This window comes from Rhagoletis pomonella, unplaced genomic scaffold (genome assembly GCF_013731165.1).
Source record: "Rhagoletis pomonella isolate Grant_MI unplaced genomic scaffold, Rhpom_1.0 Rhpom_scaffold_00002, whole genome shotgun sequence".
In the NCBI taxonomy this organism is placed as follows: domain Eukaryota; kingdom Metazoa; phylum Arthropoda; class Insecta; order Diptera; family Tephritidae; genus Rhagoletis; species Rhagoletis pomonella.
Window position 1 is genome coordinate 22,232,700 of NW_023458556.1, and position 13,099 is coordinate 22,245,798.

Genomic DNA, 13,099 nt, shown 5'->3' on the forward strand with positions numbered 1-13,099 from the left:
CTATTAAGTTTCACTTCTTCAGCGCATGGGTACTATACGCACTCCGCTTTTTTTTCAAGAAACATGCTAAAGCTAATTTTAGCCCTAATAAAAAACCTTTAGGTACTCTGCGCGCCAAATTATAACGATTTTAAAGCCATTTGGGTGTCCCCTAATCAAAGAAAAAACAATCAAATTGATCACAATATGATAGACTTAAAAAATGGTTCAACCCTTTTAAAAATTTACAGGAGCTTTATTAACCGGTAACAAAAAGCTTCTTACCAGTGCAGGATAGACCTTTTATCTAATATCAAAGTATGCACAAATGATAAAAAATACGTATTTTTGTTTGGGGAAACATTTTCCCTTTTGAGGGCGTAGGCAACACTCTTCAAGCAAACGCTGTATTCAACCGTTCAACCAATTCGCCGCACAGTAGTGGCATACTTTTAGGCAAACTCCCACACATGCATAACAGCAGCCACATACACACACCCATACGCATCAGCTGTTCGAAGAAAACGCTCTTCGCTGGAAGCAAACAACAACAGTACAGAGCAATTTTAGAAAAGAGAGACACAACGGCATTTCAAATAGCTGAATCGCATGCGAGAGCTGATTTCCGACAATACCACAAAAAACCAAGAGTACTGCCAGCTGCAAGCAATTTCGCCCCTCCTCACTAACACTTCACTAAAATAAAACAACAATTTACCATGCGCTGTAGCAGCTGCCTGCCCAACCAACATACTAGCGCTGCTACGGCGACGCTGACGTTGCCTGCTTTCTGCTGTTTTCGTCTTTCGCTTGCTTCGTCACGAATGCTGTTGTTTCTGCTGCTGCGACAGCTGCCTGGCACTTCAGTTGTTTTATAAACGCCGGTCGAAGCTGTTGTTTAAACGCGGGAAGTGTGTAAACTATGTTGGAATTTTTATTTATTGGTGTTCGCTACCAAAATTAAATAATAATAACAACAACAATACGAAAAGTGAAATGCATTCGAATTTTCGATTAAAGAAGTAATAATGACGAATAAAGTAAAAGAAAAAAAACGCGTTGAAGTGAATTCGTTTGCTTAGTGAGTGATGAATTGAGAAATTTGCCGCTAAAAAAAGAACGTGTTTAATACAAAAATTTTACATTTGCTGGCAGTTTTTGTTTACATTTTCATGCTGCTGCAGTAAATTTCTTTTGTTTTTGATAAAATAAGGTGAATATAAAGTTGAAAATATGTACATACATACAAAGAAATAAAGTATCAAACGAAATTAAAGTGAAGCATTTGTCGAAAAAAGGCGGCGATGCAGAAGTAAAAGAATAAGCAAAGGCAGTATAATCGAAGTAAAGTGAAAGAAAGTAACTCGGAGACTAGTGTTTGGGTGGCAAACGTGGAAAAAAACAACAACAACAATAGCAAAGCAGAAGCAGAAAATGCAAGTGTGGCGAAGTGGAAATGTAGGTACATACATGCATACATACATATGTACATATGTAGCTGGCATTTATTTGTATGATGAGCAACAGCGTTGATGCGCTCTGGAATTGTTACAAATTAATTTAAATGGAGTAGAGGTAGTCGATAAATGTAGTGAAAACAAAACGCGTAGAAAATTGCTTGCAATGCAATAAAATACAAAAGTGTGCGAAGAAAATACATTTGAAACAGTGAAATGGATTTAGTGTGAATGGAACGAAGAAAATTAATAAGACCGAAGTGAAAAAAGTGAAATTGTAAAACAAAAAAAAATAATAATAATAATACGTAATTGTTTAATTGAAATTAATTGATACGCGAATTGAAAACTATTAGTGCAACAGCCATTATAAACGAGTTAGTTGAATATTCAAATCGAAAAGGTAAATAAATTACTGTTTTTTTTTTAGATTTTCAAGTTGATTTACAGGCGAGTTGGTAGACAAATTTAACGAGTTATTAAACATTCATCTCTATGCCTGCAAAACGAGAAGGCCGGAAATGGGATTAGACCCCATTCAGATTAGCTGGTAGGTATGTGGGTTTTCTGTCATGCGTACCTATGAACTTTATGTAAACCAACAATTAATTCAATGCATCATCACTTTAGGTAGGCACAGTGGTGGCAGAAAATAATCGTTATTTCGATTTTTTTTTGCGCTATGATCTTTTTTGTAATTTTTAATTTTTTGATCGATTGTAATCGTTACATATGTAAGATTTCATTTTTTTAGATCGTTATTTTGTGTTTTTGTTTTATCTAAAATATGTAATTTAATTTTAATTTATCCTTGGATTCACAAATGATATAGTGTTTTTTCGACGCCCTTTTAATATTTATCTTAGGGACGGTAATCATTATTTTATGATTTTTATATTTTTCACCTAAAAATAATAATTATTGAGTTTTACTTTTTCGCTCAGAGCTAATAATTGTTATCGAGTTTTATTTTTCTAGATCATTGTAATTTACAGTAGGGCGTACAAACACAAATACATTAGTATAGTTAAATTAATTTTCAGACGATTACAACTTGTTGATTTTTTTGTTTTGTTAAAATTCAAGAAAATAGAGATTTATCCATAATTCCGATCCCGTACTATGTCGGACTTATCAGAAGTTGTCAGAAGTAGTTGCCGTACCCACCTGTACCTATAGTAAATTTCTTCAGTATGCACTAGTGGTGGCAAACAATCGATGGCACTATCGATGGTATCATCTTTGCACAGTGCAAATTTCAAACTTAAGTTTTGCTTAAACTTTTATTTTAATATTTCATTTACATAATTTGTTTATAAATTAAATAAATTTTACTTTTCAAACAGGCGGCAACCCTCTTTGAAATTCAATTTCAAAGTTCAAACTAAAATCTTTTTAAACCTCTTGCCTCTGATACTGTGTTACAAATTTCAATTAACTGATGAATTAAATTGAATTAGATTTTTTTAATACCTGGCAACTCTACTAAATACCGTTCAGAAATAAATCCTTGTCAAACCCATAAACGATTGATACCCATCTTTTAGTTATTCATTTCACTATTTAAATAATTTGAATTTAACTTTTCCAATAGCTGGCAATACTCTTCAAACATATCGAACACATTTTTAATGTTCAAACTAAAGATTTCTTAGCACTGTTTTGTTTGACAACCATATTTAACTTTTGCATATAACTTGTTTATAAGTTAACTAAATTTGACTTTTGAAACAGGTGGTAACTCCCTTAAAAAATATTGTGGTACCAATCTTATTAACCTAGTTGACTTAATTTAAATTCAATTTGATTTTTCGATTGATACGAATTGTAGCGTGCGCCTTGATGTTGTCACACAAAAGGTAGAGACGGATCTACAGTTTTACGTCACTTCCGAACGGTGATTGTATTTTTATTAGTACCTGTTTTTCATGGCAGAATAGGTCCAGTCGGAGGTTTGCCATTGCCCGCCGAGAGGCGACCGCTATCAGAAACAAATGTTTTTGTTTTATTTTTTTATGTTGGTCGGAAACTAGGCTCGAACCCAGGCCCTTCGGAAGACTAGTGCCCACTGCTAACCACTACCCCACAGCGGCCGCCAAATAGTAATTTGTTATAAGTGACAAGAAAAACGAAAAATTTATATAAAATGATGTACAAGAAATGGAAAAGAAATTTTCTTTTATTAAAATTTCTTAAATCAGTTTGCAGACTCGACGAAATTTGCAGTTAAAGTGCTTTGTCAAGCAACAGAAATAATGAAAACTATTCTAAGCTTAAAGCGAAAAATAAAAAAGTTCGATTTTATTTTTCAGCAAAATCTATTCATATCTACTAGCGGAAAGTAAATTTTCTCATGAGTACCAAAACTTTTAAGCTCGTTAACACGAAACCATTAAAATAATAGCATCTTTAAATGGTAAAATAAATGTTTACAATTTGCAATTATAGAAAGAATTAAAATAGAATTGCCTTTAGCATTTGAAAATGAATGCCTTTTAAGTGCATACAGTTGGAGTGACTAAGGCATCGCACCGCAATTGACCTCTCCACCAAACCCCCCACTTCGTGCCATAATACACGCCCTACCTCATCGTTTATCGTAAACGCTGTTGAAGTGACTGGCTCAACCGGTTTCAAAATACTCGTATTTGCAACCACACATATGAGTGTATGTACCAACAACCAGCTAGTCAAAATGTCAGTTAGTCAGCCAGAAAACCGATGCAATAACCAGTAAACGACTTCAGTTCAGCTTCATTGGGACTATTGCATATTTAGCTGGAAGATCATTTTGTAGTTGATCCAAAGCGATTATTGAATAAGAGAAAAAATATATGTACATACTTGTACATTTGTATGTTTGATGTTTGTACTTACCTCTTTACAAAAGCATGTTTTATACTCCTTTAAAATGGCAATTAGGGTTACTATCTATATATATGTATGTAATAGACCGTACCAACTTACAAGCAAACAAAAAAACTTACACCTCTGAATAAGAAGTATTTTTGCAGCGCAATTTCGAAAAAAAAAAATTTTTGCCGAGCCTAGGGTCGCCCTTTTAGATTTTTCGGTGACATCTAAATATATATGGTCCTGTGCAATAACGACACAATTCAAAATTCAAAAAAACAAAAACTGTTACTACTGTTAAGTGGCTCTTGTCTTAAATCCTTTTCTAATCAACTTCCATTACTTACTAAAGTAAGCAGTAAGGACTGCTAAAGTAAGTACAAAAGATTAGACATGGATTCGACAAGGATTAGAGACATGAGCCACTTAACAGTAGTAACAGTTTTTTTCTTGAATTTTGAATTGTGTCGTTATTGCACAGGACCATCGATATGTATATTCGGAAATAAAAAAATGTTACTAGTGGAATTATAAAAATACTTCCTTAGCAAAATGCTTATTTAGAAACTTTCATTGGATATAATTATAGGAGTAGGGTGCTACGTTAATTAATTAATTAATTAGTGTGATAAAAAAAGGGTACCTACTTCAGCTCAATGAACTATGGAACTAAAAAATTTTCTCCTCAAGGCAAAAACATGGATGTATCATTATTTAAAATCCGACTGTAAATACCGAAGATGTGGGGGACCCCAAGGTTCGGCAAAAAACGAGATTATCTTCGAAAGTTTTAAGATTTTTGGCGAGATTTTGAACAAAAAAATGTAACTGTAAATACCAAAGAAATAACAAAAACGCCTAGCCCTACCATATTTAATTTAAGATCGACTGTAAATGCCGAAGATACCTATAAGAAAATTTTAAGAAGATGACCCCTACTTCACCAAAAGATAAAAATCGAAATTGCCTTGGAATCGAAACACTTCTTTGGTAAAAGTTTTAAAATTTTTGGCGAGATTTGGAACAAAACAAAAAAATGTTTCCTCGAGAGAAAAAAACAGCGGTATATAATACTGTAAGATCCGACTGTAAATACCAAAGAAAGGTATAAGTAAAAATGTAAAAAGCGTCGCAAAAGTTCAGCATAAAAAAATTTAGTCAGGGGTGTATTTTTTCAGTACGGTCTCCTATGACCATACATGTACATATGTATTAATATTTATTTAGATTCTGTCCATTCTGCTCCATAGTTTTCTAATGCTTTTTACTTGGCAGACTCGTCGTTCCCAGCTACAATTTATCGTCCGTCGAGTTAGTAATTTTCATAGTGATTCAATATAAAATATTTACACTCCCTTCACTTTGCACTTCGAGTGCGCTTGTTTTCACAACTGCTTTTCGAGTGCACTAGTTTCAAGCATTTATTTATTTATTTTAATTTATTATTATTTCATTATTCTGGTCTTTGTTTACCTACTGCTGTGCTTTGTTAGCTCATTTCAAGTGACAAAGCTGTATCAGACATTTGTTTATTGTTGTTTTTTTTTATCATGCTGTTCTGACAGACAAGAAAGACTCTTCTAAACGAAATACAAAAAGGAATGTCAATACAAAAAAAAATCATTGAAAAAAACCAAAACAAAACATAAAAATATGCATATAAAATATTACAAGTTTTTATGCTAATTCAAAAAAGTCTGCTTATAAATTGAAATGCCTTAATGATGAAAAATATGCGAAATTCTTCATTCTTCTTAAACATATGAATCATAGTGTCAAAAGTTTTTGAGGGTGTTGTGGCAAAAATTAAAGCAAAACCAAAAGTAAAAAAAAAAATTGAAGAAAGAAATTAAAAATTATCTTCGAAAATCCCCCTCGCGGGTAATACCTACGTATGTACCTCAAATGTAGTCTGCTTCAACCCACGCGCTTACCTTTGTTCACAGTGAAACCCCATTGCTGCACACCCTCCTTGTCCCCGCTTGGGTGAGTTATTGGCAAACATGAACAACCAGTTTTTAAGCGTCATCAGCGCCAAACGCTTAGGCCAGCAGCACACACAGGCGGCAGCGCGGCCATGGTGAAGTTTGAGCGCTGTTCAATGGGGCAGGGAAAAAACGTCAAACAGGCGGCATCGACCAGCCACTTCAGGCTACAGCAACAACCAACACAACCACACTATGTAGTTTGAAAGGCTTTTAAAAGTCATTCATTGCAATAAAACCGCAAGCAATGAGCCAAAATATAATATCTATAAAACAAACAGCAAAGCGCCTCCAAAACTCGTTTTTGGACACAGTCGTCGTCTCCTGTGCGCGTGCATACATACATACAAAAAGTCACATACATATTTATATATGTACATAGTTTATACCGCTCTTTTGCTAAAAGACCCTCACAACCTAAAAAACGCCATTTTTCGGGACTTGCGTTTACAGTTTTCACTTAATATACTCCACGCACTGACACTTAGCTGCCAAAGCGCTTCTAATGTTTATACTAGACAAGATTTGTATATTTATATAATATTATTTTACGCGTAATTCTGCATCATTATCCCAAAACTGCTATTTATGAGTTGTGACCGTCTTTTAGTAAAGGAGCGATGTGTATTTGCTGTGTTCCCTGTTTTAACTATTGATGTTGTTGCTGCTGCTGCTGCTCCATGTGCTTGTCTTCATCTGTTTATACTTGTAGTATTTACCAATGTTTTTGTTGTTATTGTCACTGATTTTTCTGGTATTTTATTATTCTCATACTGTCTTTGTTGATTTATGTGCTTCTTCTGCATTTCTTTCACGAGCTCTTATTTTTTGTTCTTTCTTTTATGTGTTTTTTTTATTCTTTTTACGTTGTCTTATTCTTTGTTGTTCCTCCATCCATCCATCTACCATCTAGTTATCCAAAGAGCGAGCCAGACATAACTTCACTTTACTCAATATTTCTTGCTTATCTTTGCTTTAAACTACCTTCTCTCTGGCCTTAGCATGTCTTCTCCTGTATTTTTTCGCCCAGTACTGCTGTCATTGCTCCTCATTCTTCATATGTATGTAGCCTTACCAAGTGTTGTCATTTAATATAAGTAAATAGTTGGTCTGCCTGGATAACTTTGGCTGCTTGGCGGCTAGCTGTCCTCTGCTTGTGGTGTGTGGGGAAAATACACCAGGGGTCGAAAAAATAGCAGCTGTAGCCGGGAAAAAATTAATTTGAAATTTCCACGCTGTTTATTATATACGATTCCTTTCTCCAAGTTCTTTATATCCTTGATGAGCTCTTCAGTGACTTGAGGGCTAAATCTGAAGAGTATGCTACAGGAAAGAACTATTCGTTGCCAAATTCAAGTTGCGTGCATTTTTTAAAGTCTCTTCTGTGGTACTTTTTGGTAGGTCATTGTTCTAGCGGACGATACATTTTTAGTTTCTTATTTTTGTAATAGGCGCCTTTGCTGTTATACTCTTTTCAAAGTAATCATTAACAACGCACTATACAATAATTGTAATTAAGTAACGTATAAATTAACAATAACAACCACGCTGCCAAGTAAAATAGCGGCGAATCGGCTGCACTTGATAGCTGTAGGTTGAATAAGGAAATGGATTAGCAACAAGAGCTTACGCGGTGTGTATAGCTCAGTGGTTAGCACTTCTGACTTTGCACATCGATGATGCGGGTTCGATCCCTGATGAAGTCTAGAAAAAGACCTCTTCATGTAAATAAATACATACGTAATTGAAGACGGAGGAAGATTGTACTTAATATCAGTCTCGCATGAAAGAAGATATTTAAACCTAACCTATACTGGTCTTCCATATCGACATACTACAGTTGAGCAGCTAGATGTACAGTTACCTATGCCTACACAACATTACAGTAGTCTAGTTAAATAAATTTTAAGTTGAGATAGTTTTCGGCAGAAGTAACCACCCACCCTTTGGAATTGTTGTTTAAAAAAGAGATAGCTTTTTCATATCCAAATATTTTTATGGAAAACTAAAATCGCTGATTCACATAATTTATCTGTACGTTCATTTCTGGTATGGTAACCTCAATGTTGGCAAGGATATTTGGAGATATTTGCGCGTATATTTGCATTAAAAGTGTCCTTGAACCTAAACATCATTTTCTTTAACTTTAGTCACGTTCAAACCCTACAAAGTTCTTGGAGTAGGCTTCGAAAAAATCATAGATTATTTTTAATTTTTCACGATCCATTTTTTTCTGTTAATTCTTGCTTGTGAAATCATAAGGACTGATATTATTTTAGACACTACTATTAGGAATTTGCTTAGCTAAACTAAATGTGTGTGTACCTACATTAGGGTGCCTCACCGAAAATTACAACGGCATTATAGAATTGATAGAATTTAAAGATTTCCACCAATATACTTATGTATATAATTCGTAAACATACTAAGATTTACGTGGATCGATTGCAACTAAAATTTCATTATTTTGATAAAATTTCTAAACATTTTTACGCATACCTTTTAAGATTAAACTGCTCTATCTTTGGTAATTTTTTGGTAAAATAAATTATAAAAACTAATTTTATTCACAAAAAACTCGATCGTCCAGCTCACCTAAGTCATAATATTTTTGCGAGAAGACACAAAATAAAGAAAAATATAACTCCGATGGAAAAACAGTATTGATTTTTTTTATGAAGAGTGATGCACCCTAATGTACATACTTAAAAGAAATAAAAACTTTTCCTCGGAATAGTCATAAAATGTTGGCACATTTATTTTAGGATATATTCTCCGCTGCTATTATTTTGAGCAGTGTTGTATAAGTACATAGATCATCGTATGCCATTATTTATGTTGTGGTGGTGGTGGTTGGTGGCTGCATGCTTCCACGCGCTCTCACCATTTCCCTCTCCTAAGCGGCAGTGCATCTTTTCCTTTTTATGGCATTCTTGTTGTTTCTTTTCGTATCTTTTTTTTTGTTGTTAATGGCTTTTCTTTTTTTTTCTATTATTATTTATACCACCGTTTCTTGAATCCACTTCTCTTGCTTTCATAAACACAACACACACTCATATACAACGCTTGATTGCATCTTCTTGCATTACTTCGGAACCATAAACTCCTGCTGACTCAATATTTGTGGAGATCGCTTGTTGGTTTGTTGGTTGCTGTACCCATAATGTCGCTGCAGCTTCCTCGCTTTACCTCACTTCTTACTGGCATTGTTTCTTTGGTCGCTGCTACTCCTTCAATCTCAGCATACATACGTTTACCATCGAATCACCATCCAGTTAGATTGGCTTCGCTCTCAAGCGCAAGTACTTGTTTTTATGTTCTTCTCCGCTTTGCTCGTGGTGTTCGCATTATTGTATTTACTTATTTCCTTTTTTGGCCGGTCAATCACTTATTCCATGGCCTGTTTCCTTTCGTAGATGCTTTGAAGAAGTTTATGTCCAAATTTATCTCGCTTTTAAGCTGCGCTTTGCAATTTCTGATTTGTTTGCAAAATGCATTTTTTTTCTTGGTTTTCTCCCTATTCAGCGTGTCTTGCACACAGTTCTGTTCTTCACACAGTTTATGTCAGTATCTGTTTTGTATAGACACGAAGTAGCATTAAGCAAAAGAAAAATATGTACTAAAAAATCTTCAATTTCAACAGGTGTTAATTAAAATATGTTTTTATCTCTCTTCTTGCAGCAATTCTCAACGCTTTTAGTGAATTATATTAAATGCAAAAGTATTCCATGATTCGCTTAAACCTGAAAAAAATTCAATGCAACTCAAAAAAAAATTCTCAGAAAAGTCATTACAAAACGTGCTGAATGAATACAAAAAAAATACGCTTGTGTATAACGTGAAAGCATCGGTTACTTGGGATTGATTACATTTCTGCGGATTTGGCAGTTCTTCAATTCGTTGGAAAATAAATCCATTGTGAGTGGTTCGTTTGTGCAAAATTGTTCAACAGACAGATTGACATAACCGGTTTTCGCTTGAGGTGAGTTTAAGCTGTGATTTATTTATTGAAGTACTTATATGGATAAAAGCTATTGTGTTCAAGTATGTATATATGTACATACATACATACATATGTGTGTATAAATTTTAATACTAATGTTATTGATTTAACGGAAAAGCGGAATACATACTCTTTATGCAATTGCTAAATTGCTATATATTTTAATAATTTTTTTTTTTTTTGTTGGAAATCTGGGTTTAGAAAGAACTAAAAAGTGGAAAATGTTTTCGCGGTCTATGAAGCTTCAAAAAACTCTACATTTTAAAGAAGATACTTCGCTACAAGGGGTATTACACAATTTGTTGACATACATTTTATATGTACCAATGATGGACATATTTAAATACTTTAGTTTTTGAAGTAAGAACCTCTTTCGAGGTGTCAAAATACTAAAAGGAAAGATGTTAAGCTACATACTTAAAGATGTCTACGTAAATATTAAAGCAAAAGGTTATCTTTTTTTTTGTGATTTTAACAAAAACATAGGTATAAATGTTGTAAGACTCTTAAAACAATTTAAATTATACTCATATACTTATTTATATTCCTACATATCGACGCCTCTCTAGCGAGACAGTCAGCCGCCTCATTACCCTCTATTCCCTTATGGCCGGGTACCCACGCTAACCTATGTACATACTTTATTATTTACCAAAACACAAATAGCTAAATACTTTTGAACTTTAAGGCCAGTATGCAGCTCTCAAGAAAACGGTCAAGAAAAAAATTGCCATTATTTCGCGTGTGTGTCCAAGGAATTTTGACATCTCATACTTCACAGCCTGTTGCCTCATTCTTTCTTCAAGAAATAATAGAACGGTCATATATTTCTGTTGCAAACATGGGTTGCCTTGTGCTTTTTTTCCCCAAAAAAACTTTAGAAACCCGTAGTAGATAGCGCAAAACAATTTCTTAGACACCACGGCATAACACTGTGCGACAAAAACACAAAATTTTTAAAACGTACAAAATAAATCAATATACATACTCACAAAACTAGGAGCCAAATATAGTGAAACTGCGTTTTTAGTTTTTCTCTCTGACATCCGGATTTTTTTTTAAAGGACTTTGAAATTCCCTTTAATTTAATTTTATTTAAAAGATTTGGTGCACTGTAGAGTAACAATATGGGTATCAGTTAAAAGGAAAAATTCTGTAGAATTAAAAAAAAGTTATTTTTTGTTGCACCAGGACAAATAAATGTTGAAAATCTCATTTTAAAACTTTATCCTTGAATATCCTTGGAAATTTCCAATATTTATTTTTGAAAAAATTTATATCAAGGACTAATATGTAAACTACCATATCCTCGAATTTCGTCCTTCTAACTTTATTAGTTTTAGATACAAAAAATTTTACACTTCTCTTTATAAGATATCGATAGTTACAATATACATAAAAGAAGATACTGGAATTATTACACTCTACAGCACTCCGCTGGGTATTGGACCAAACCAATTTTTTTAAGAGATTGAGTCATAGGTAAAACAGCAATTTCTCCGTTTTTCGAAGTTAGCCTCCGAAACCGAGATATGAGCATTCGAAGTTCGAAATAGAATCTTTGGTAAAAATTATTTTTTATTATTATATGTAAATAACTAAAACACTAAAAATACATTTATACAAATATTTAAATGGTTTATAACTTTTTTTTTGCACAATTATATTACAGTGCTATAAGGGGGCAAAGGGCGGGTCTTCGAAAAATTAATAACCTTATATTTCAAACAATTTTGAACTGATTTTTAAAAAGTTGGTATCGTTGTAAACATGATTAGACCCCCTTATTCTCTTCTGATATGCATATTTGTATACTTTGTATGTAAACATTTGAGAAAAAAGATTTAAAAGGAAAAAATACCTTTAAAAAAATAAATATTTTAAACAAACAAATTACTAACCGATTTTTAAAAAATTGATACCGTTGTTAACGAAATCAAATCTTCTTTCTTCTGATATGCGTATTTCTATACAAAATTGTATACAAAAATTTGAGAAAAAACACTTAAAAGGAAAAAATACCTTTTTTAATAAAAGAAAAAATTAACAAAGAATGATGCCCAGTAGAGGATTTCCCCCTTACCTATCCCTATATCTCTTGAAACCATTCTGAATTTCTGGCGAACCCTAGCAGACCCTCCCTCCTTCCAAGAAATGCCTAGAAAGTTCTGCATGAATTCTATCTTCTCCTCCTATCTACAGCTTGACAATAAGTCGTTATTGCGGGCTGCCAATTTGCGCGCCATGTATTCCGTCAATATTTCCGTGAGGCCGAACGTTCGATTTTGTGCACCTGAGCAAACTCTGTGCTCTTTATTCATCGAGTACTGACTGAAGTTAAGACGATACAGTGCACGTGTGCTTAAGCTTCTCTGGTCATATCTTCAACTAGTGAAAACAAGAATTGCGAAGGAGGTTGTATGGTTTGGCCTAGTTCCTTTAAAATTATCTGAGATCACTTTCTTTCCCGGAATACCACTATCACAGACCCAGTAAAACGCTATATTTTTCGATGTGGTTTTAGGCATTGCAGATCGATAATGCTTACCAACTTTCTGCAGTATATCTCAGTCTGGAATACTCTTCAGTAAGCTGGGAGTCTTTGGATCTAAACATAGATCTTATTACAGTGGCTATTTCGGAAGATCGGGATCTTGTCCCCGCTAAGAACGTTATTAAGGTACCAGTCACTTCTGTCGGGGAAAATGGTATTCGAAGTGGTGGCCAGAGTCTGTCCTTCTCTATTGTACTCGTACAAGAGTAGAGCGCGGATAATGAAAGGTTTGCACCATTAAGTAATGAAGTTTGAAAGTTGTCCATCC

The 13,099-nt window shown here is 33.8% G+C and overlaps 1 long non-coding RNA gene across 1 annotated transcript; it reads left to right on the plus strand.

Annotated features, from left to right (window-relative positions):
• The first annotated feature begins 1,185 nt into the window (after positions 1-1,185).
• Positions 1,186-10,049, plus strand: LOC118734582. Its single transcript, XR_004992399.1, has 2 exons — positions 1,186-1,839; positions 9,956-10,049. It is a non-coding gene; the product is annotated as an uncharacterized LOC118734582 (long non-coding RNA).
• The last annotated feature ends 3,050 nt before the right edge of the window (positions 10,050-13,099 follow it).